Here is a 22,239-nt window from a genome sequence, read left to right on the forward strand (position 1 = left end):
TTTCCTGTGGTAAAGAAGTAGTCCATTGACTTAAGTGGCAATAGAGGTATGCAAAATATTGCGATTGGACTCTCCTAATCATATCATCATGAAAAGCAAGGTTCTGGAGAACTATGTATTTGATAACTTTGAACATTTTAATCAAACTAAGGTGTATAATAATATTGACTGGTTGTTCTAACTGCGCTAAAGAAGGTGAGAAAAGAAAAAAAGAGATGAGCTCAGGGCTTCAAGTTTCCAGCTCAAGTTCGACATAAATGACCCAAAGTGTCAATGTCTGCCCTGAAAGAAACCCTTATCTCCTCTACCTGTAGGGCTGAGTTTTCTTTTATTTTTTGTAAGAGGAAAACATTTTATTTTTTACCTATACCAAGTAAAATAAAAAAGCTTTTTCTTATAAGTGTGGTCTTACACAGATGGGTTAGTTATAGACATTGGCTTACAGAAAAGATAATAAACATGAATATTTTCTATATGATTCTTGTAGAAGAGTACAAAAATACAAGAAATACAAGAGGGGTTTGGGAGCTGTAGCAGAGGAGAGATTCCTGAATTTGGGGAAAACCCTTTTGCAACAGGGAAACCCCCTCTCTGATGGGGAAATGGATTGGCACAGAAGGGAAACATTTGAAGCTGTCAGAAGAGGATGAAGTGGCTGATCAGTGGCAGATGGGACAGTGTGAGAAATACACAGATGCTCCATACCTCGGCCCTATGTGCCCCGGACTGGGACGTGTGTTCACAGGTGTGCAAGGGGGCTGGCAGCTAGTACGTGGGGATTGGAGGACAGGCCCAGAGTGAGATATATTGTTGGCTGTGGGGAGACTGACTGAGGGGACAGGAGGGAGGAAATCAGCAGCAGGGAAAGCCTATGGAGGAAGACCGGACTGCCATGGAAGCAGGGCACTATTGCTGAGTCACACGCAGCGGGAGGAGCCACTATTGTACATTTTCCCAAACACCAGTGCCTGCTTATGACAATAAAAGAAGCCCACACAGGGCTAGCTCTTGCTGCCAAGCAATGAAAAAAAAAAGCCCTCTCAGGGCTGGCCCTCACATGCCTTATGCCGGGCGCCAGAAAAGGCCCTCTATAGGGCCCTATCTCTTGCGCCCATGGCCACCATTTTCCCTGAGCATTTGGAGCCTCCAGGGCCCCGTGATCCAAAAAGTCATACCACCTCTGTGCAGGGTGGCACGGGGCAGACCCAAGAACTCCAAGACAGCCTCAGGACCAGACTCCTGTGGGTGGACCATCCACAGAGGTGAGGATAAAACGAAAGCTGAACCCCAGGGACGGGGTGACTAAGGAAGAAGATGGAAAATCTTTCCATCAACTGTACAAGCTGCAAATTAAATCCCCGTGATCAACTAGGTAGACCCTGCATCTATGGAATATCTGAGTAGACAATGAGTGTTTCCACAAATGAAAACGGTCTAGCTCTGGGAGCTATGGACTTTGGGGGCAAATACACACAGGAATTGGGCAAGATCAGAGTCTGAGTGGTCCCCACAGGGTCCACAGCAGGTCCAGAGATCAGCCCAGAGGCAGAGAAGAGCCTACTGGGGAGGCAGAGGTGGGCTGTAGCTCACAGCGTGTGCAAGGACACTTAGAGCAGAGACCCCAGGGAAACATAATTATTACTATTAATTTTATTGGTTTTTTAAACATCTTTATTGGGGTATAATTGCTTTACAATGGTGTGTTAGTTTCTGCTTTATAACAAAGTGAATCAGTTATACATATACATATGTTCCCATGTCTCTTCCCTCTTGCGTCTCTCTCCCTCTCACCCTCCCTATCCCACCCCTCCAGGCAGTCACAAAGCACCGAGCCGATATCCCTGTGCCATGCGGCTGCTTCCCACTAGCTATCTACCTTACGTTTGTTAGTGTGTACATGTGCATGACTCTCTCTCGCCCTGTCACAGTTTACCCTTCCCCCTCCCCATATCCTCAAGTCCATTCTCCAGTAGGTCTGTGTCTTTATTCCTGTCTTACCCCTAGGTTCTTCATGACATTTTTTTCTTCTTAAATTCCATATATATGTGTTAGCATATGGTATTTGTCTTTTTCTTTCTGACTTACTTCACTCTGTATGACACACTCTAGGTCTATCCACCTCATTACAAATAGCTCCATTTCGTTTCTTTTTATGGCTGAGTAATATTCCATTGTATATATGTGCCACATCTTTATCCATTCATCCGATGATGGGCACTTAGGTTGTTTCCATCTCCGGGATATTGTAAATAGAGCTGCAATGAACATTTTGGTGCATGACTCTTTTTGAATTTTGGTTTTCTCAGGGTATATGCCCAGTAGTGGGATTGCTGGGTCATATGGTAGTTCTATTTTTAGTTCTTTAAGGAACCTCCATACTGTTCTCCATAGTGGCTGAACCAATTCACATTCTCAGCAGCAGTGCAAGAGTGTTCCCTTTTCTCCATACCCTCTCCAGCATTTATTGTTTCTAGATTTTTTGATGATGGCCATTCTGACTGGTGTGAGATGATATCTCATTGTAGTTTTGATTTGCATTTCTCTAATGATTAATGATGTTGAGCATTCTTTCATGTGTTTGTTGGCATTCTGTATATCTTCTTTGGAGAAATGTCTGTTTAGGTCTTCTGCCCATTTTTGGATGGGGTTGTTTGTTTTTTTGTTACTGAGCTGCACGAGCTGCTTGTAAATTTTGGAGATTAATCCTTTTACAGTTGCTTCATTTGCAAATATTTTCTCCCATTCTGAGGGCTGTCTTTTGGTCTTGTTTATGGTTTCCTTTGCTATGCAAAAGCTTTGAAGTTTCATTAGGTCCCATTTGTTTATTTTTGTTTTTATTTCCATTACTCTAGGAGGTGAGTCAGAAAGGATCTTGCTGTGATTTATATCATAGAGTGTCCTGCCTATGTTTTCCTCTAAGACTTTGATAGTTTCTGCCTATGTTTTCCTCTAAGACTTTGATAGCTTCTGGTCTTACATTTAGGTCCTTAATCCATTTTGAGCTTATTTTTGTGTATGGTGTTAGGGAATGATCTAATCTCATACTTTTACTGTCCATTTTTCCCAGCACCACTTATTGAAGAGGCTGTCTTTCTCCACTGTACATTCCTGCCACCTTTATCAAAGATAAGGTGTCCATATGTGCGTGGGCTTATCTCTGGGCTTTCTCTCCTGATCCATTGATCTATATTTCTGTTTTTGTGCCAGTACCATACTGTCTTGATTACTGTTGCTTTGTAGCATAGTCTGAAGACAGGGAGCCTGATTCCTCCAGCTCCGTTTTTCATTCTCAAGATTGCTTTGGCTATTCGGGGCCTTCGGTGTTTCCATACAAATTGTGAAATTTTTAGTTCTAGTTCTGTGAAAAATGCCAGTGGTAGTTTGATAGGGATTGCCTTGAATCTATAGATTGCTTTGGGTAGTAGAGTCATTTTCACAATGTTGATTCTTCCAATCCAAGAACATGGTATATCTCTCCATCTATTTGTATCATCTTTAATTTCTTTCATCAGTGTCTTATAATTTTCTGCATACAGGTCTTTCATCTCCTTAGGTAGGTTTATTCCTAGATATTTTATTCTTTTTGCTGCAATGGTAAATGGGAGTGTTTTCTTGATTTCAATTTCAGATTTTTCATCATTAGTATATAGGAATGCCAGAGATTTCTGTGCATTAATTTTGTATCCTGCTACTTTACCAAATTCATTGATTAGCTCTAGTAGTTTTCTGGTAGCATCTTTAGGATTCTCTATGTATAGTATCATGTCATCTGCAAACAGTGACAGCTTTACTTCTTCTTTTCCGATTTGGATTCCTTTTATTTCCTTTTCTTCTCTGATTGCTGTGGCTAAAACTTCCAAAACTATGTTAAATAAGAGTGGTGAGAGTGGGCAACCGTGTCTTGTTCCTGATCTTAGTGGAAATGCTTTCAGTTTTTCACCATTGAGGACGATGTTGGCTGTGGGCTTGTCATATATGGCCTTTATTATGTTGAGGAAAGTTCCCTCTATGCCTACGTTCTGCAGGGATTTTATCATAAATCGGTGTTAAATTTTGTCAAAAGCTTTCTCTGCATCTATTGAGATGATAATATGGTTTTCATCCTTCAATTTGTTAATATGGTCTACCACATTGATAGATTTGCATATACTGAAGAATCCTTGCATTCTTGGAATAAACCCCACTTGATCATCGTGTATGATTCTTTTAATGTGCTGTTGGATTCTGTTTGCTAGTATTTTGTTGAGGATTTTTGCATCTATGTTCATCACTGATATTGGCCTGTAGTTTTCTTTCTTTGTGACATCCTTGTCTGGTTTTGGTATCAAGGTGATGGTGGCCTCGTAGAAGGAACTTGGGAGTGTTCCTTCCTCTGTTATATTTTGGAAGAGTTTGAGAAGGACAGGTGTTACCTCTTCTCTAAATGTTTGGTAGAATTCGCCTGTGAAGCCATCTGGTCCTGGGCTTTTGTTTGTTGGAAGATTTTTAATCACAGTTTCAATTTCAGTGCTTGTGATTGGTCTGTTCATATTTTCTATTTCTTCCTGATTCAGTCTTGGCAGGTTGTGCATTTCTAAGAATTTGTCCATTTCTTCCAGGTTGTCCATTTTATTGGCATAGAGTTGTTTGTAGTAATCTCTCATGATCTTTTGTATTTCTGCAGTGTCAGTTGTTACTTCTCCTTTTTCATTCCTAATTCTATTGATTTGAGTCTTCTCCCTTTATTTCTTGATGAGTCTGGCTAGTGGTTTATCTATCTTGTTTATCTTCTCAAAGAACCAGCTTTTAGTTTTATTGATCTTTGCTCTCGTTTCCTTCATTTCTTTTCCATTTATTTCTGATCTGATTTTTTTCCTTCTGGTAGCTTTGGGGTTTTGTTTTTCTTCTTTCTCTAATTGCTTTAGGTGCAAGGTTAGGTTGTTTATTCGAGATGTTTCCTGCTTCTTAAGGTGGGCTTGTATTGCTATAAACTTCCCTCTTAGAACTGCTTTTGCTGCATCCCATAGGTTTTGGGTCGTTGTGTCTCCATTGTCGATTGTTTCTAGGTATTTTTTTATTTCCTCTTTGATTTCTTCAGTGATCACTTCATTATTAAGTAGTGTATTCTTTAGCCTCCATGTGTCTCTAATTTTTACAGATCTTTTCCTGTAATTGATATCTAGTCTCATGGCGTTGTAGTCGGAAAAGATACTTGATACAATTTCAGTTTTCTTAAATTTACCAAGGCTTGATTTGTGACCCAAGATATGATCTATCCCGGAGAATGTTCCATGAGCACTTGAGAAAAATGTGTATTCTGTTGTTTTTGGATAGAGTGTCCTATAAATATCAATTAAGTCCATCTTGTTTAATGAATCATCTAAAGCTTGTGTCTCCTTATTTATTTTCATTTTGGATGATCTGTCCATGGGTGAAAGTGGGGTGTTAAAGTCCCCTACTATGAACGTGTTACTGTCGATTTCCCCTTTTATGGCTGTTAGTATTTGCCTTATGTATTGACGTGCTCCTATGTTGAGTACATAAATTTTTACAATTCTTATATCTTCTTCTTGGATCGATCCCTTGATCATTATGTAGTGTCCTTCTTTGTCTCTTCTAATAGTACTTATTTTAAAGTCTATTTTGTCTGATATGAGAAATGCTACTCCAGCTTTCCTTTGGTTTCCATTTGCATGGAATATCTTTTTCCATCCCCTTACTTTCAGTCTGTATGTGTCTCTAGGTCTGAAGTGGGTCTCTTGTAGACAGCATATATAAGGGTCTTGCTTTTGTATCCATTCAACCAATCTGTGTCTTTTGGTGGGAGCATTTAGTCCATTTACATTTAAGGTAGTTATCAATATGTATGTCCCTATTCCCATTTTCTAAATTGTTTTGGGTTCATTATTATAGGTCTTTTCCTTCTCTTGTGTTTCTTGTCTAGAGAAGTTCCTTTAGCATTTGTTGTAAAGCTGGTTTGGTGGTGCTGAACTCTCTCAGCTTATGCTTGTTTGTAAAAGTTTTAATTTCTCCATCAAATCTGAATGAGATCCTTGCTGGGTAGAGTAGTCTTGGTTGCAGGCTTTTCTCCTTCATCACTTTCAGTATGTCCTGCCACTCCCTTCTGGCTTGCAGGGTTTGTGCTGAGAGATCAGCTGTTAACCTTATGGGGATTCCCTTGTGTGTTATTTGTTGTTTTTCCCTTGCTGCTTTTAATATGCTTTCTTTGTGTTTAATTTTTGACAGTTTGATTAATATGTGTCTTGGTGTATTTCCCCTGAGATTATTCCTGTATGGGACTCTCTGTGCTTCCTGCACTTGATTAACTATTTCCTTTCCCATATTAGGGAAGTTTTCAACTATAATCTCTTCAAATATTTTCTCAGTCCCTTTCTTTTTCTCTTCTTCTTCTGGAACCCCTATAATTCGAATGTTGGTGCATTTTATGTTGTCCCAGAGGTCTCTGAGACTGTCCTCAGTTCTTTTCATTCTTTTTTCTTTATTCTGCTCTGCAGTAGTTATTTCCACTATTTTATCTTCCAGGTCACTTATCCATTCTTCTGCCTCAGTTATTCTGCTATTGATCCCATCTAGAGTAGTTTTAATTTCATTTATTGTGTTGTTCATCACTGCTTGTTTCATCTTTATTTCTTCTAGGTCCTTGTTAACTGTTTCTTGCATTTTGTTCATTCTATTTCCAAGATTTCGTATCATCCTTACTATCATTATTCTGAATTCTTTTTCAGGTAGACTGCCTATTTCCTCTTCATTTGTTAGGTCTGGTGCATTTTTATCTTGCTCCCTTATCTGCTGTGTGTTTTTCTGTCTTCTCATTTTGCTTATCTTACTGTGTTTGGGGTCTCCTTTTTGCAGGCTGCAGATTCTTAGTTCCCGTTGTTTTTGATGTCTGTCTCCAGTGGCTAAGGTTGGTTCAGTGGGTTGTGTAGGCTTCCTGGTGGAGTGGACTCGTGCCTGTGTTGTGCTGGATGAGGCTGGATCTTGTCTCTCTAGTGGGCAGGTTCACGTCTGGTGGTGTGTTTTGGGGTGTCTGTGGCCTTCTTATTATTTTAGGCAGCCTCTCTGCTAATGGGTGCGGTTGTGTTCCTGTTTTGCTAGTTGTTTGGCATAGGTTGTCCAGCACTGTAGCTTACTGGTCGTTGAGTGAAGCTGGGTGCTGTTGTTAAGATGGAGGTCTCTGGGAGATTTTCGCCATTTGATTTACGTGGAGCTGGGAGGTCTCTTGTTGACCAGTATCCGGAAGTTGGCTCTCCTACCACAGAGGCAGAGCCCTGACTCCTGGCTGGAGCACCAAGAGCCTTTCATCCACACGGCTCAGAATAAAAGGGAGAAAAAGTATAGAGAATTAGTAGAAGTATGAAGAAATAAAGAAGGAAAGGAAGGAAGGAAGGAAGGAAGGAAGCGAGGAAGAAGGAAAGAAAGAAAGAAAGAAAGAAGCAAAGAAGGCAAGAAGGAAAGAAAGGAGGGAGGGAGGGAGGAAGGAAGGAAGGAGGGAAAGAAGGAAGAAAGACAGAAAGAAGATACAGTAAAATAAAATAAAGTATAATAAAGTTATTGAATTAAAAAACAGTTATTTAGAAAAAAAAAAGGGATGGATAGAACCTTAGGACAAATGTTTGAAGCAAAGCTACACAGACCAAATCTTACACAGAAGCATACACATACACCCTCACAAAAAGAGGTAAAGTGGAAAAAAAATCATAAATCTTGCTCTCAGAGACCACCTCCTCAATTTGGGATAATTCATTGTCTAAAGGAGGGAAGGAAGCAAGGAAAGAAAGAAACAAACAAAGAAAGAACGATGGTAAAGTATAATAAAGTTATTAAAATTAATTATTATTATTTTTTTTTATTTTTAACATCTTTATTGGGGTATAATTGCTTTACAATGGTGTGTTAGTTTCTGCTTCATAACAAAGTGAATCAGCTATACATATACATATGCCCCCATGTGTCTTCCCTCTTGCGCCTCCCTCCCTCCCACTCTCCCCATCCCACCCCTCCAGGCTGTCCCAAAGCCCCGAGCTAAAATCCCTGTGCCTTGCGGCTGCTTCCCCCTAGCTATCCACCTTACTACGTTTGTTAGTGTGTATATGTCCATGACTCTCTCTCGCCCTGTCAAAACTCCCCCTTCCCCCTCCCCATATCCTCAAGTCCGTTCTCCAGTAGGTCTGAGCCTCTATTCCTGTCTTATCCCTAGGTTCTTCATGACATTTTTTTCCCTTAAATTCCATATATATGTGTTAGCATACGGTATTTGTCTTTTTCTTTCTGACTTACTTCACTCTGTATGACAGACTCTAGGTCTATCCATCTCATTACAAATAACTCAATTTCATTTCTTTTTAAGGCTGAGTAATATTCCATTGTGTATATGTGCCACATTCACAGTTTCAATTTCAGTGCTTGTGATTGGCCTGTTCATATTTTCTATTTCTTCCTGATTCAGTCTTGGCAGGTTGTGCATTTCTAAGAATTTGTCCATTTCTTCCAGATTGTCCATTTTATTGGCATAGAGTTGCTTCTAGTAATCTCTCATGATTTTTTTTATTTCTGCAGTGTCAGTTGTTACTTCTCCTTTTTCATTTCTAATTCTATTGATTTGAGTTTTCTCCCTTTTTTTCTTGATGAGTCTGGCTAGTGGTTTTTTTTTTTTTTTTTTTTTTTTAAGGCTAGTGGTTTATCTATTTTGTTTATCTTCTCAAAGAACCAGCTTTTAGTTTTATTGATCTTTGCTATCGTTTCCTTCATTTCTTTTCCATTTATTTCTGATCTGATTTTTATGATTTCTTTCCTTCTGCTAGCTTTGGGGTTTTTTTGTTCTTCTTTCTCTAATTGCTTGAGGTGCAAGGTTAGATTGTTTATTCGAGATGTTGCCTGCTTCTTAAGGTGGGCTTGTATTGCTATAAACTTCCCCCTTAGAACTGCTTTTGCTGCATCCCATAGGTTTTGGGTCGTTGTGTCTCCATTGTCATTTCTTTCTAGGTATTTTTTTATTTCCTCTTTGATTTCTTCAGTGATCACTTCATTATTAAGTAGTGTATTGTTTAGCCTCCATGTGTTTGTATTTTTTACAGATCTTTTCCTGTAATTGATATCTAGTCTCATGGCGTTGTGGTCAGAAAAGATACTTGATACAATTTCAGTTTTCTTAAATTTACCAAGGCTTGATTTGTGACCCAAGATATGATCTATCCCGGAGAATGTTCCATGAGCACTTGAGAAAAATGTGTATTCTGTTGTTTTTGGATAGAGTGTCCTATAAATATCAATTAAGTCCATCTTGTTTAATGTATCATTTAAAGCTTGTGTTTCCTTATTTATTTTCATTTTGGATGATCTGTCCATGGGTGAAAGTGGGGTGTTAATGTCCCCTACTATGAATGTGTTACTGTCGATCTCCCCTTTTATGGCTGTTAGTATTTGCCTTATATACTGAGGTGCTCCTATGTTGGGTGCATAAATATTTACAATTGTTATATCTTCTTCTTGGATCGATCCCTTGATCATTATGTAGTGTCCTTCTTTATCCCTTTTAATAGTCCTTATTTTAAAGTCTATTTTGTCTGATATGAGTATTGCTACTCCAGCTTTCTTTTGGTTTCCATTTGCATGGAATACCTTTTTCCATCCCCTTATTTTCAGTCTGTATGTGTCTCTAGGTCTGAAGTGGGTCTCTTGTAGACAGCATATATAAGGGTCTTGTTTTTGTATCCATTCAGCCAATCTGTGTCTTTTGGTGGGAGCATTTAGTCCATTTACATTTAAGGTAATTATCGATATGTATGTTCCTATTCCCATTTTCTATATTATTTTGGGTTCGTTACTATAGATCATTTCCTTCTCTTGTGTTTCCTGTCTAGAGAAGTTCCTTTAGCATTTGTTGCAAAGCTGGTTTGGTGGTGCTGAACTCTCTCAGCTTTTGCTTGTCTGTAAAGGTTTTAATTTCTCCATCAAAACTGAATGAGATCCTTGCTGGGTAGAGTAGTCTTGGTTGCAGGCTTTTCTCCTTCATGACTTTCAGTATGTCCTGCCACTCCCTTCTGTCTTGTAGGGTTTCTGCTGAGAGATCAGCTGTTAACCTTATGGGGATTCCCTTGTGTGTTATTTGTTGTTTTTCCCTTGCTGCTTTTAATATGCTTTCTTTGTATTTAATTTTTGACAGTTTGATTAATATGTGTCTTGGCGTATTTCTCCTTGGATTTATCCTGTATGGAACTCTCTGTGCTTCCTGGACTTGATTAACTATTTCCTTTCCCATATTAGGGAAGTTTTCAACTATAATCTCTTCAAATATTTTCTCAGTCCCTTTCTTTCTTTCTTCTTCTTCTGGAACCCCTATAATTCGAATGTTGGTGCGTTTCATGTTGTCCCAGAGGTCTCTGAGACTGTCCTCAGTTCTTTTCATTCTTTTTTCCTTATTCTGCTCTGCAGTAGTTATTTCCACTACTTTATCTTCCAGGTCACTTATCCGTTCTTCTGCCTCAGTTATTCTGCTATTGATCCTATCTAGAGTACTTTTAATTTCATTTATTGCGTTGTTCATCGTTGCTTGCTTCATCTTTAGTTCTTGTAGGTCCTTGTTAACTGTTTCTTGCATTTTGTCCATTCTACTTCCAAGATTTTGGATCATCCTTACTATCATTATTCTGAATTCTTTTTCAGGTAGATTGCCTATTTCCTCTTCATTTGTTAGGTCTGTTGGGTTTTTATCTTGCTCCTTCATCTGCTGTGTGTTTTTCTGTCTTCTCATTTTGCTTATCTTACTGTGTTTGGGGTCTCCTTTTTGCAGGCTGCACGTTCGTAGTTCCCGTTGTTTTTGATGTCTGTCTCCAGTGGCTAAGGTTGTTTCAGTGGGTTGTGTAGGCTTCCTGGTGGAGGGGACTAGTGCCTGTGTTGTGCTGGATGAGGCTGGATCTTGTCTCTCTAGTGGGCAGGTTCACGTCTGGTGGTGTGTTTTGGGGTGTCTGTGGCCTTATTATGATTTTAGGCAGCCTCTCTGCTAATGGGCGGGGTTGTGTTCCTGTTTTGCTAGTTGTTTGGCATAGGTTGTCCAGCACTGTGGCTTGCTGGTCGTTGAGTGAAGCTGGGTGCTGGTGTTAAGATGGAGGTCTCTGGGAGATTTCCACCGTTTAATATTATGTGGGGCTGGGAGGTCTCTTGTTGACCAGTGTCCTGAAGTTGGCTCTCCTACCTCAGAGGCAGAGCCCTGACTCCTGGGCTGGAGCACCAAGAGCCTTTCATCCACACGGCTCAGAATAAAAGGGAGAAAAAGTAGAGAGAATTGATAGAAGTATGAGGAAAGAAAGAGGGAAAGGAGGAAAGGAAGGAAGAAAGAAGCAAAGAAGGAAAGAAAGGAGGGAGGGAGGGAGGAAGGAAGGAAGGAGGGAAAGAAGGAAAAAAGACAGAAAGAAAGAAGATACTGTAAAAATAAAATAAAGTATAATATTGTTATTGAATTAAAAAATATTTAGAAAAAAAAAAGGGATGGATAGAACCTTAGGACAAATATTGGAAGCAAAGCTATACAGAGAAAATCTTACACAGAAGCATACACACACACCTTCACAAAAAGTGGTAAAGGGGGAAAAATCATAAATCTTGCTCTCAGAGACCACCTCCTCAATTTGGGGTGATTCGTTGTCTAAAGGAGGGAAGGAAGGAAGGAAAGAAAGAAAGAAAGATCGAAGGTAAAGTATAATAAATTTATTACAATTAAAATTAATTATTAAGAAAAAAAAGTTTTTTAAAAACCATGGACGGATAGAGCCCTAGGACAAATGGTGGAAGCAAGAGTGTACAGACAAGATCTCACACAGAAGCATACACGTACACATTCACAAAAAGAGGAAAAGGGAAAAAAATCATAGATCTCGCTCCTAAAGTCCACCTCTTCAATTTGGGATCATTCCTTGTCTATTCAGGTATTCCACAGATGCAGGGTATATCAAGTTGATTGTGGAGCTTTAATCCGCTGCTTCTGTGGCTGCTGGGAGAGATTTCCCTTTCTCTTCTTTGTTCTCACAGCTCACAGGAGCTCAGCTTTGGATTTGGCCCTGCCTCTGCGTGTAGGTCGCTGGAGGGCGTCTGTTTTTTGCTCAGACAGGGCGGGGTTAAAGGAGCCGCTGATTCGGGGGCTCCGGCTCACTCAGGCCGGGGGTTGGGGGATGGGGGAAGGAGGGGCACTGTGTGCGGGGCGGGCCTGCGGCAGCAGAGGCGGCGTGACGTTGCACCAGCCTGAGGCCCGCCGTGCGCTGTCCCGGGGAAGTTGTCCCTGGATCCCGGGAACCTGGCAGTGGAGGGCTGCACAGGCTCCGCGGAAGAGGGGTGTGGAGAGTGACCTGTGCTCGCACACAGGCTCCTTGTTGGCGGCAGCAGCAGGCTTAGCGTCTCCCGCCCGTCTCTGGGGTCCGCGGTTTTAGCCGCGGCTCGCGCCCGTCTCTGGAGCTCCTTTAAGCAGCGCTCTTAAACCCCTCTCCTCGCTCACCAGGAAACAAAGAGTGGAAGAAAAAGTGTCTTGCCTCTTCGGCAGGTGCAGGCTTTTCCCCGAACTCCCTCCCGGCTAGTCGTGGTGCACTAACCCCTTCAGGCTATGTTCAAGCCGCCAACCCCAGTCCTCTCCCTGCGCTCCGTCCAAAACCGAAACCCGAGCCTCAGCTCGCAGCCCCGCCCGCCCTGGCGGGTGAGCAGACAAGCCTCTCGGGTTGGTGAGTGCCGGTCGGCACCGATCGTCTGTGCAGGAATCTCCCCGCTTTGCCCTCCGCACCCGTCGCTGTGCACTACTCCGCGGTTCCGAAACGCCCCCCTCCACCTCCCGCAGTCTCCGCCCGCGGAGGGGCTTCCTAGTGTGTGGAAACTTTTCCTCCTTCACAGCTCCCTCCCACTGGTGCAGGTGCCGTCCTTATTCTTTTGTCTCTGTTTTTTCTTTTGCCCTACCCAGGTACGTGGGGAGTTTCTTGCCTTTTGGGAGGTCTGAGGTCTTCTGCCAGCCTTCAGTAGGTGTTCTGTAGGAGTTGTTCCACGTGTGGATGTATTTCTGGTGTATCCGTGGGGAGGAAGGCGATCTCCGCCTCTTACTCTTCCGCCATCTTCAAGGTTCCCCCCTCAAAGAATCAATATTGAGAAAATGAGTATACTACCCAAAGCAATCTAAAGATTCAATGAAATCCCTATCAAATTACCATTGGCATTTTTTACAGAACTAGGACAAAAAATCTTAAAACTTGTATGGAGACACAAAAGACCCCAAATACCCAGTGCAGTCTTGAGGGAAAAAAACGGAGCTGGAGCAATCAGACTCCCTCACTTCAGACTGTACTACAAAGCTACAGTAATCAAGACAATATGGTAGTGGCACAAAAACAGATAAATAGGTAAATGGAACAGGAAAGAAAGCCTAGATTTAAACCCACACACCTATGGTCAACTAATCTATGACAAAGGAGGCAAGGATATATAATGTCGAAAAGACAGTCTCATCAATAAGTGGTGCTGGGAAAACAGGACACCTACATGTAAAAGAATGAAATTAGAACACTCCCTAACACCATACACAAAAATAAACTCAAAATGGGTTATAGACCAAAATGTAAGGCCAGACACTATAAAACTCCTAGAGGAAAACATAGGCAGAAAACTCTATGACATAAATCACAGCAAGATCCTTTTGGGCCCAACTCCTAGAGAAATGGAAATAAAAACAAAAATAAACAAATGGGACCTAATGAAACATAAAAGCTTTTGCACAGCAAAGGAAACCCTAAACAAGATGAAAAGACAACCCTCATAACGGGAGAAAACATTTGCAAATGAAGCAACTGACAAAGGATTAATCTCCAAATTTTAAAAGTAGCTTATGCAGCTCAATATCAAAAAACAAACAACCCAATCCAAAAATGGGCAGAAGACCTAAATAGACATTTCTCCAAAGAATTTATACAAATTGCCAACAAACCCATGAAAGAATGCTCAATATCATTAATCATTAGAGAAATGCAAATCAAAACTACAATGAGGTATCAACTCACACCAGTTAGAATGGGCATCATCAGAAAATCTACAAACAACAAATGCTGGAGAGGGTGTGGAGAAAAGGGGGCCCTCTTCCATGTTGGTAGGAATGTAAATTGGTACAGCCACTATGGAGAACAGTATGGAGGTTCCTTAAAGAACTAAAAATAGAATTACTATATGACCAGCAATCACAGTACTGGGTATATACCCAGAGAAAACCATAATTCAAAAAGACACATCTTACCCAATGTTCATTGCAGCACTATTTACAATAGCCATGTCATGGAAGCAACCTAAGTGTCCATCGAGAGACGAATGGATAAAGAAGATGTGGTACATATATACAATGGCATATTAACCATAAAAAGGGACGAAATTGGGTCATTTGTAGAGACGTGGATGCATCCAGAGACTTTCATACAGAGTGAAGTAAGTCAGAAAGAGAAAAGCAAGTATCATATGTTAACACATATATGTGCAACCTAGAAAATGGTTTGCAGAGCAGAAATTGAGACACAGAAGTAGGGAACAAACATATGGATACCAAGGGGGGAAAGTGGTGGGAGATGGGGGTTGTGGTGTGATGAATTGGGAGATTGGGATTGACATGTGTACACTGATGTGTATAAAATGGCTGACAAAAAAGAAGTTTGGATACATGTATATGTATAACTGATTCACTTTGCAGTACTCTGAAACTAACACGACATTGTAAATCAAGTATACTCCATTAAAAATTAAAAAAAAAATCAAACTTATGGTTACCAAAGTGGAGTTGGGGAGAAGGATAAATTAGAAGTTGGGATTAACATATGCACACTACTATATGTAAAATAGATAACCAACCAGAACCCACTGTTTAGCATGGGGAACTCTACTCAATATTTTGTAATAAGTTATAATGGTAGAGAATGTAAAAAAAAAAATATATATATATATTTATGCAAAATTGAGTCACTTTACTGTACAACTGAAACAAACACAACATTGTAAATCAAGTATATTTCAATAAAAAATTTTAACAAATTAATCAAGGGTTGGAAAAGGGAGTACCTACACTCACTATTACCCCTAGTGCTCTACTAGAAAATTTTGCCTCCTGTCCCTGGGGCTTTATGCCACTGGGCCTTATGTAACACTTGTTACAAGAGGTAACAAGTGTCAGTGTGCATGTGGAGAAAAGGGAACACTTGGTGGCAATATAAACTGGTATAGCTACTATGGAAATCAGTATGGAAGTTCCCCCCTAAATTAAAAATACAACTACCATATGATCCAGCAATCCCACTTCTGGTCTCTATCCAAAATAAATGAAAAGAGGATACTGGAGGGATACCCACACTCCCATATTCAATTGCAGCATTATGCACAGTATGCAAGATATGGAAACAATCTATCAACAGATGAATGGATAAAGATGTGATATATATATATATATATATATATATATATATACACATGTGTATACACACACACACAAAATAGAATATTATTCAGCCATTAAAAGGAAGGATGCACTGCCATTTATGACAACATGGATGGACTTGAAGGCATAATGCCAAGTAAAATAAATCAGACAGAGAAAGACAAATGCTGTATGGTATCACTCATATGTGGATTGTAATCAAACTAATTGAAACAGAGAGTAGAATGGTGGTTTTCAGGGGCTAGGGTGTGGGTGAAATATGGAGAGCTTAGTAAAAGGGTATGAAATTTTACCTATAACATAAATGAAGTCTGAGGGTCTGAGGTATAGCATAGTGACTAGAATTGATAACTATTGTATAATTGAAATTTGCTAAGAGAATAGAGCTGAAATGTTCTCACCCACACATAAAGATAAATATGTGAGGTGATTAATGTGTTATTTAACTAGATGAGTGAAATCTTTTCACAATGCAGACATATAACAACTTATTGTGGTCTATAATTTAAATATCTTACAATTTTATTTGCCAGTTATACCTCGATAAAAACAAAAAACAAAAACAAATAAAGTGAGTTCTTTGCAGGAAGCATATATTTGGATCTTGTTATTGTTTAAAATCCATTGTGCTAATCTATACCTTTGGACTGGGGAGTTTAATACACTTACATTTAAAGTAATTACTGACGGAATGACTTTTGCCATTTTGTTAATTTTTTTCTGTATGTCTTATAGCTTTTTGTTCCTTATTTATGCCATTGCTGCCTTCCTTTGTGTTTAGTTGATTTTTGTAGTGATATACTTTGATTCCCTTCTTATACCATTTTGTGTATATTCTATAGATATTTTCCTTGTGGTTACCCTTTGGATTACATATACAATTCTAAAGTTATAAGAATATTTTAAATTAAAGTATTTAACTCCAATCACATATATTTCTACCTCTTTACAGCTCCATGTTCCCCCCACTTTATATTATTGATGTCACATATTGCATCTTTTTTCTGCTTCTTTTTGGTTTTATTCACTAGTTTGTTGTATTTTTTTAGATTCCACATATAAATGATATCATACAGCATTTGTCTTTGTCTGACTTATTTCACTTAGCATAATGTCCTCCAAGTACATCCATATTGCTACAAATAGCAAAATTTCATTCATTTTATGGCCGAGTAGTATTCCATTGTAAATATATACCACATCTTCTTTATCCATTCATCTGTTTATGGACACTTAAGTTGCTTCAATATCTTGGCAATTGTAAATAATGCTGCTATGAACATTGGGATTCACATAAATTTTTTTGACATTTCATTATTTACACATAACTTTTTGAATTAGTGCTTTTGTTTTTTTCCAGATATATACTCAGGAGCAGAATTGCTAAGTCATATGGTAAGTCTAATTTTAGTTTTCTGAGAAACCTCCATATTGTTTTCCACAGTGGCTGACCAATTTACATTCCCACCAACAGTGTATGAGGGTTCTCTTTTCTCCACATCCTTGCCAACATTTGTTATTTGTGTTCCTTTTGATAGCCATTCTGACCAGTGTGAGGTGATATCTCTTTGTGGTTTTGATTTGCATTTCCTTGATGATTAGCGATGTTGAGCAACTTTTCATGTGCCTGTTAGCCATCTGCAGTTCCTTTTTAGAAAAATGTCTATTCAGCTCTTTTGTCCATTTTTTAATCAGGTTGTTTGTGTTTTTTGTTGTTGAGTTGTAAGAGCTGTTTATATATGTTGGATATTAACCTCTTATTGGTCATATGATTTGCAAATATTTTCTCATTCAGTAGGTTGTTGTTTCATTTTGTCTATGGTTTCCTTTGCTGTGCAAAACTTTTAAGTTTAATTAGGTACCATTGGTTTTATTTCCATTACTCTAGGGGGTGGATCAAAAAAAATACTGCTGTGATTTATGTCAAAGTGTGTTCTGCCTATATTTTCCTCTAGGAATTTTACAGTATCTGGTCTTACATTTACGTATTTAATTTATTTTGAGTCTATTTTTATATATGGTGTTAGAGAATGTTCTAATTTCATTCTTTTACATGTAGCTATCCAGTTTTCCCATCATCAGTTATGACACTGTTCTTTCTCCATTGGACATTCTTGGCTCCTTTGTCATAGATTAACTGACCATAAGTGTGTGGGCTTATTTCTGGCTCTCCATTCTGATCCATTGATCTATGTGTCTGTTTTTGTGTCAGTAACATACGATTTTGATTACGGTAGCTTTGTAGTATAGCCTGAAGTCAGAAAGTGTGATTCCTGGATCTCCCTCCATTCTTCTCTCTCAAGATTGTTTGGGCTGTTCAGAGTCTTTTGTGTTTCAATACAAATTTTAAAATGATTTGTCCTAGTTTTGTGAAAAATGCCATTGGTATTTTGATAAAAATTGCACTTAATCTGTAGATTGCCTTGGGTAGTATGGTCATTTTAATAATATTAATTCTTCCAATCCAAGAACAGGAGATACCTTTCCATGTGTTTGTGTCATCATCAATTTCTTTTATAAGTGTCTTATAGTTTTACAAGTACAGGTCTTTTACCTCCTTACATAGGTTTATTCCTAGGTATTTTATTCTTTTTGATGCAATGGTAAATGGAATTATTTCTTTATTTCTCTTTCTGACAGCTCATTGTTAGGGTATAGAAATGCAACCTATTTCTGTGTATTAATTTTGTATCCCACATCTTTACCAAATTCATTGATAAGCTGTAGTAGTTTTCTGGTGGTATCTTTAGGATTTTCTATGTATAGTATCATTCCATCCACAAACAGTGGCAGTTTAACTTCTTCCTTTCCAATTTGGATTCCTTCTATTTCTTTTTCTTCTTTGATTGCTGTGGCTAGGACTTCCAAAAATATGTTGAGTAAAAGTAGTGAGAGTGGACATCCTTGTCTTGTTCCTGATCTTAGATGAAATGCTTTCAGCTTTCCACCATTGAGTATAATGTTAGCTGTGGGTTTGTCATATACAGCCTTTATTATGTTGAGGTATACTCCCTCTATGCCCACTTTCTGGCAAATTTTTATCATAAAAGTGTACTGAATTTTATTAAAAGATTTTTCTGCATCTATTGAGATTATCACTTGGTTCTTATTCTTCAATTTCTTAATGTGGTGGACCACATTGCTTGATTTGCAGATATTGAAAAATCCTTGCATCCTTGGGATAAATCCCACTTGATCATGGTATAGATCCTTTCAGTGTATTGTTGGATTTGGTTTGCTAGTATTTTGTTGAGGATTTTTGCATCTATGTTCATCAGTCATATTGGCCTGTATTTTGTTTTTGTGTGATATCTTTGTCTGGTTTTGGCACCAGTGTGACGGCATCCTCCTACAATGAGTTCAGAAGTGTTTCTTCCTCTGCAATTTTTTGGAAGAGTTTCACAAGGATAGGTGTTAACTCTTCTCTAAATGTTTGGTACAATTCGCCTGTGAAGCCATCTAGTCCTGGACTTTTGCTTTGGGGAGTTTAAAAAATTACTGATTCAATTTCAATACTGGTAATTGGTGTGTTATTATTTTCTATCTCTTCTTAGTTCAGTTTTGGGAGATTGTAACTTTCTAAGAATTTGTTCATTTCTTGAACATTGTCCATTTTATTGGCATATAGTTCTTGTAGTAGTCTCTTATGATCCTTTGTATTTCTGTAGTGTTGGTTATAACTTGTTTTTCATTTCTGATTTTATTGATTTGGGTCCTCCCACTTTTTCTTCTTGATTAGTCTGGCTAAATGTTCATCAGTTTAGTTTATCATTTCAAAGAACCAGCTTTTAGTTTCATTCATATTTTCTTTTTTTTTTTTTTTAGTCTCCATTTCATCAATTTCTGCTCTGATCTTTATGATTTCTTTCACTCTACTAACTCTGGGTTTTGTTTGTTTTCTCTCTCTAGTTGCTTTAGGTGTAAGGTTAGGTTGTTTACTGGAGATTTTTTTTTTTACAGTGAAATAGCTTAATTTTATTCAATTGATATTTTCCTGAAAAGTTGTATGTAAGTTAACACCAGAGTTTCTCAGAATTTGAAAGTATATGGGGGAGAAAAATAAAGTCTTGTTTTGACTTGCAATTCCAAGCACAGGTTTGCTTCTCCTGCATTATGCTTAAATTCACAATACTGCTAATAAAATTATAAAAATATATGATTCTGCATCTATTTTGTAAAAAACCCTTAGCAATTCTTTTTAAACATCTTTTTTTTTTTTGCGGTACGTGGGCCTCTCACTGTTGTGGCCTCTCCCATTGTGGAGCACAGGTTCCGGATGCGCAGGCTCAGCGGCCATGGCTCACAGGCCTAGCTGCTCCATGGCATGTGGGATCTTCCCAGAGCAGGGCACGAGCCCATGTCCCCTGTATTGGCAGGCAGACTCCCAACCACTGTGCCACCAGGGAAGCCCTAAACATCTTTATTGGAGTATAACTGCGGTACAATGCTGTATTAGTCTCAGCCGTATAACAAAGTGAATCAGCTATAGATATACATATATCCCCATATCCCCTCTCTCTTACATCTCCCTCTTGCACTCCCTATCCCACCACTCTACGTGGTGACAAAGCACCAAGGTTGTCTCCATGACCTATGTGGCTGCTTTCCACTAGCTATCTACTTTATATTTGGCAGTGTATATATGTCATTGTCACTCTCTCTCTTCGTCCCAGGTTACCCTTGCTCCTCTGCATGTCCTCAAGTCCATTCGCTATGTCTATGCCCTTATTCCTGTGGTGGCCCTAGGATCTTCAGAACTATTTCTCTTTTTTCTAGATTCCATAAATATGTGTTAGCATACAGTATTCATTTTTCTCTTTCTGACTTGCTTCACTCTGTATGACAGACTCTAGGTCCATCCACCTCACTACAAATAACTCAATTTCATTTCCTTTAATGGCTGAGTAATATTCCATTGTATATATGTGCTACATCTTCTTTATCCATTCATCTGTTGATGAATCCATAGGTTGCTTCCATATCCTGGCTGTTGTACATAGAGCTGCAATGAACATTGTGGTACATGACTCTTTGAACTCTGGTTTTCTCAGGGTATAAGCCCAGTAGTGGGATTGCTGGGTCGTATGGTAGTTCTATTTTTAGTTTTGTAAGGAACCTCCATAACATTCTCCATAGTGGCTGTATCAATTTACATTCCCACCAATGGTGCAAGGGAGATCCCTTTTCTCCACACCCTCTCCAGCATTTATTGTTTGTAGATATTTTGATGATAGCCATTTGGACTGGTGTGAGGTGATACCTCACTGTAGTTTTGATCCACATTTCTCTAATGATTAGTGATGTTGAGCATCCTTTCATGTGTTTGTTGGCAATCTGTATATCTTCTTTGGAGAAATGTCTATTTAGGTCTTCTGCCCATTTTTGGATTGGATTGTTTGTTTTTTGATATTGAGTTGCATGAGCTGCTTGTTTACTTTTGAGATTAATCCTTTGTCAGTTGCTTCATTTGCAAATATTCTCTCCTATTCTGATGGATGTCTTTACATCTTGTTTATGGTTTCCTTTGCTGTGCAAAAGCTTTGAAGTTTAATTAGGTCCCATTTCTTTATATTTGTTCTTATTTCCATTTCTCTAGGAGGTGGGGCAAAAAGGATCTTGGTGTGATTTCTATTATACAGTGTTCTGCCTATGTTTCCCTCTAAGAGTTTGATAGCGTCTGGTCTTACATTTCGGTCTTTGATCCATTTTGAGTTTATTTTTGTGTATGGTGTTAGGGAGTGTTCTAATTTCATTCTTTTCCAGATGACTGCCCAGTTTTTCCCAGCACTACTTATTGAAGAGACTGTCTTTTCTCCATTGTATATTCTTGTCTTGTTTATCAAAAATAAGGTGACCATATGTGTGTGGGTTTATCTGGGAGCCCTATCCTGTTCCATTGATTTATATTTCTGTTTTTGTGCCAGTACCATACTGTCTTGCTTACTGTAGCTTTGTAGTATAGTCTGAAGGCTACTATCCTGATTCCTCCTGCTCCCTTTTTCTTTCTCCACATTGCTTTGGTTATTCACGTTCCTTTGTGTTTCCATAAAAATTTAAGAATATTTTACTCTAGTTCTGTGAAAAATGTCATTGGTAGTTTGATAGGGCTTGCATTGAATCTGTAGATTGTTCTCGGTAGTATAGTAATTTTCACAATGTTGATTCTTCCAATCCAAGAATATGGTATATCTCTCCATCTGTTTGTATTGTCTTTAATTTTTTTCATCAGTGTCTTATAGTTTTCTACATACAGGTCTTTTGTCTCCTTAGGTAGGTTTATTCCCAGATATCTTATTCTTTTTGTTGCAATGGTAAACGGGAGTGTTTCCTTAATTTCTCTTTCAGATTTTTCATCACTAGTGTATAAGAATGCAAGAGATTTCTGTGCATTAATTTTGTATCCTGCTACTCTACCAAATTCATTGATTAGCTAGAGCAGTTTCCTCGTAGCATCTTTAGGATTCTCTATGTATAGTATCATGTCATTGGCAAACAGTGACAGTTTTACTGCTCCTTTTCCAATTTAAAATCCTTTAATTTCTTTTCTTCTCTGATTTCTGTGGCTATAATTTCCAAAACTATGTTGAATAACAGTGTTGAGAGTGGGCAACCTTGTCTTCTTCCTGATCTTAGTGGAAATGGTTTCAAATTTTCAGCATTGAGAATGATGTTGGCTGTGGGTTTGCCATATATGGCCTTTATTATGTTGAGGAAAGTTCCCTCTATGCCTACTTCCTGGAGAGTTTTTATCATAAATGAGTGTTGAATTTGTCAAAAGCTTTTTCTGCATCTATTGAGATGAT

Source organism: Phocoena phocoena, chromosome X (genome assembly GCF_963924675.1).
Source record: "Phocoena phocoena chromosome X, mPhoPho1.1, whole genome shotgun sequence".
Classification (NCBI taxonomy): Eukaryota; Metazoa; Chordata; class Mammalia; order Artiodactyla; family Phocoenidae; genus Phocoena; species Phocoena phocoena.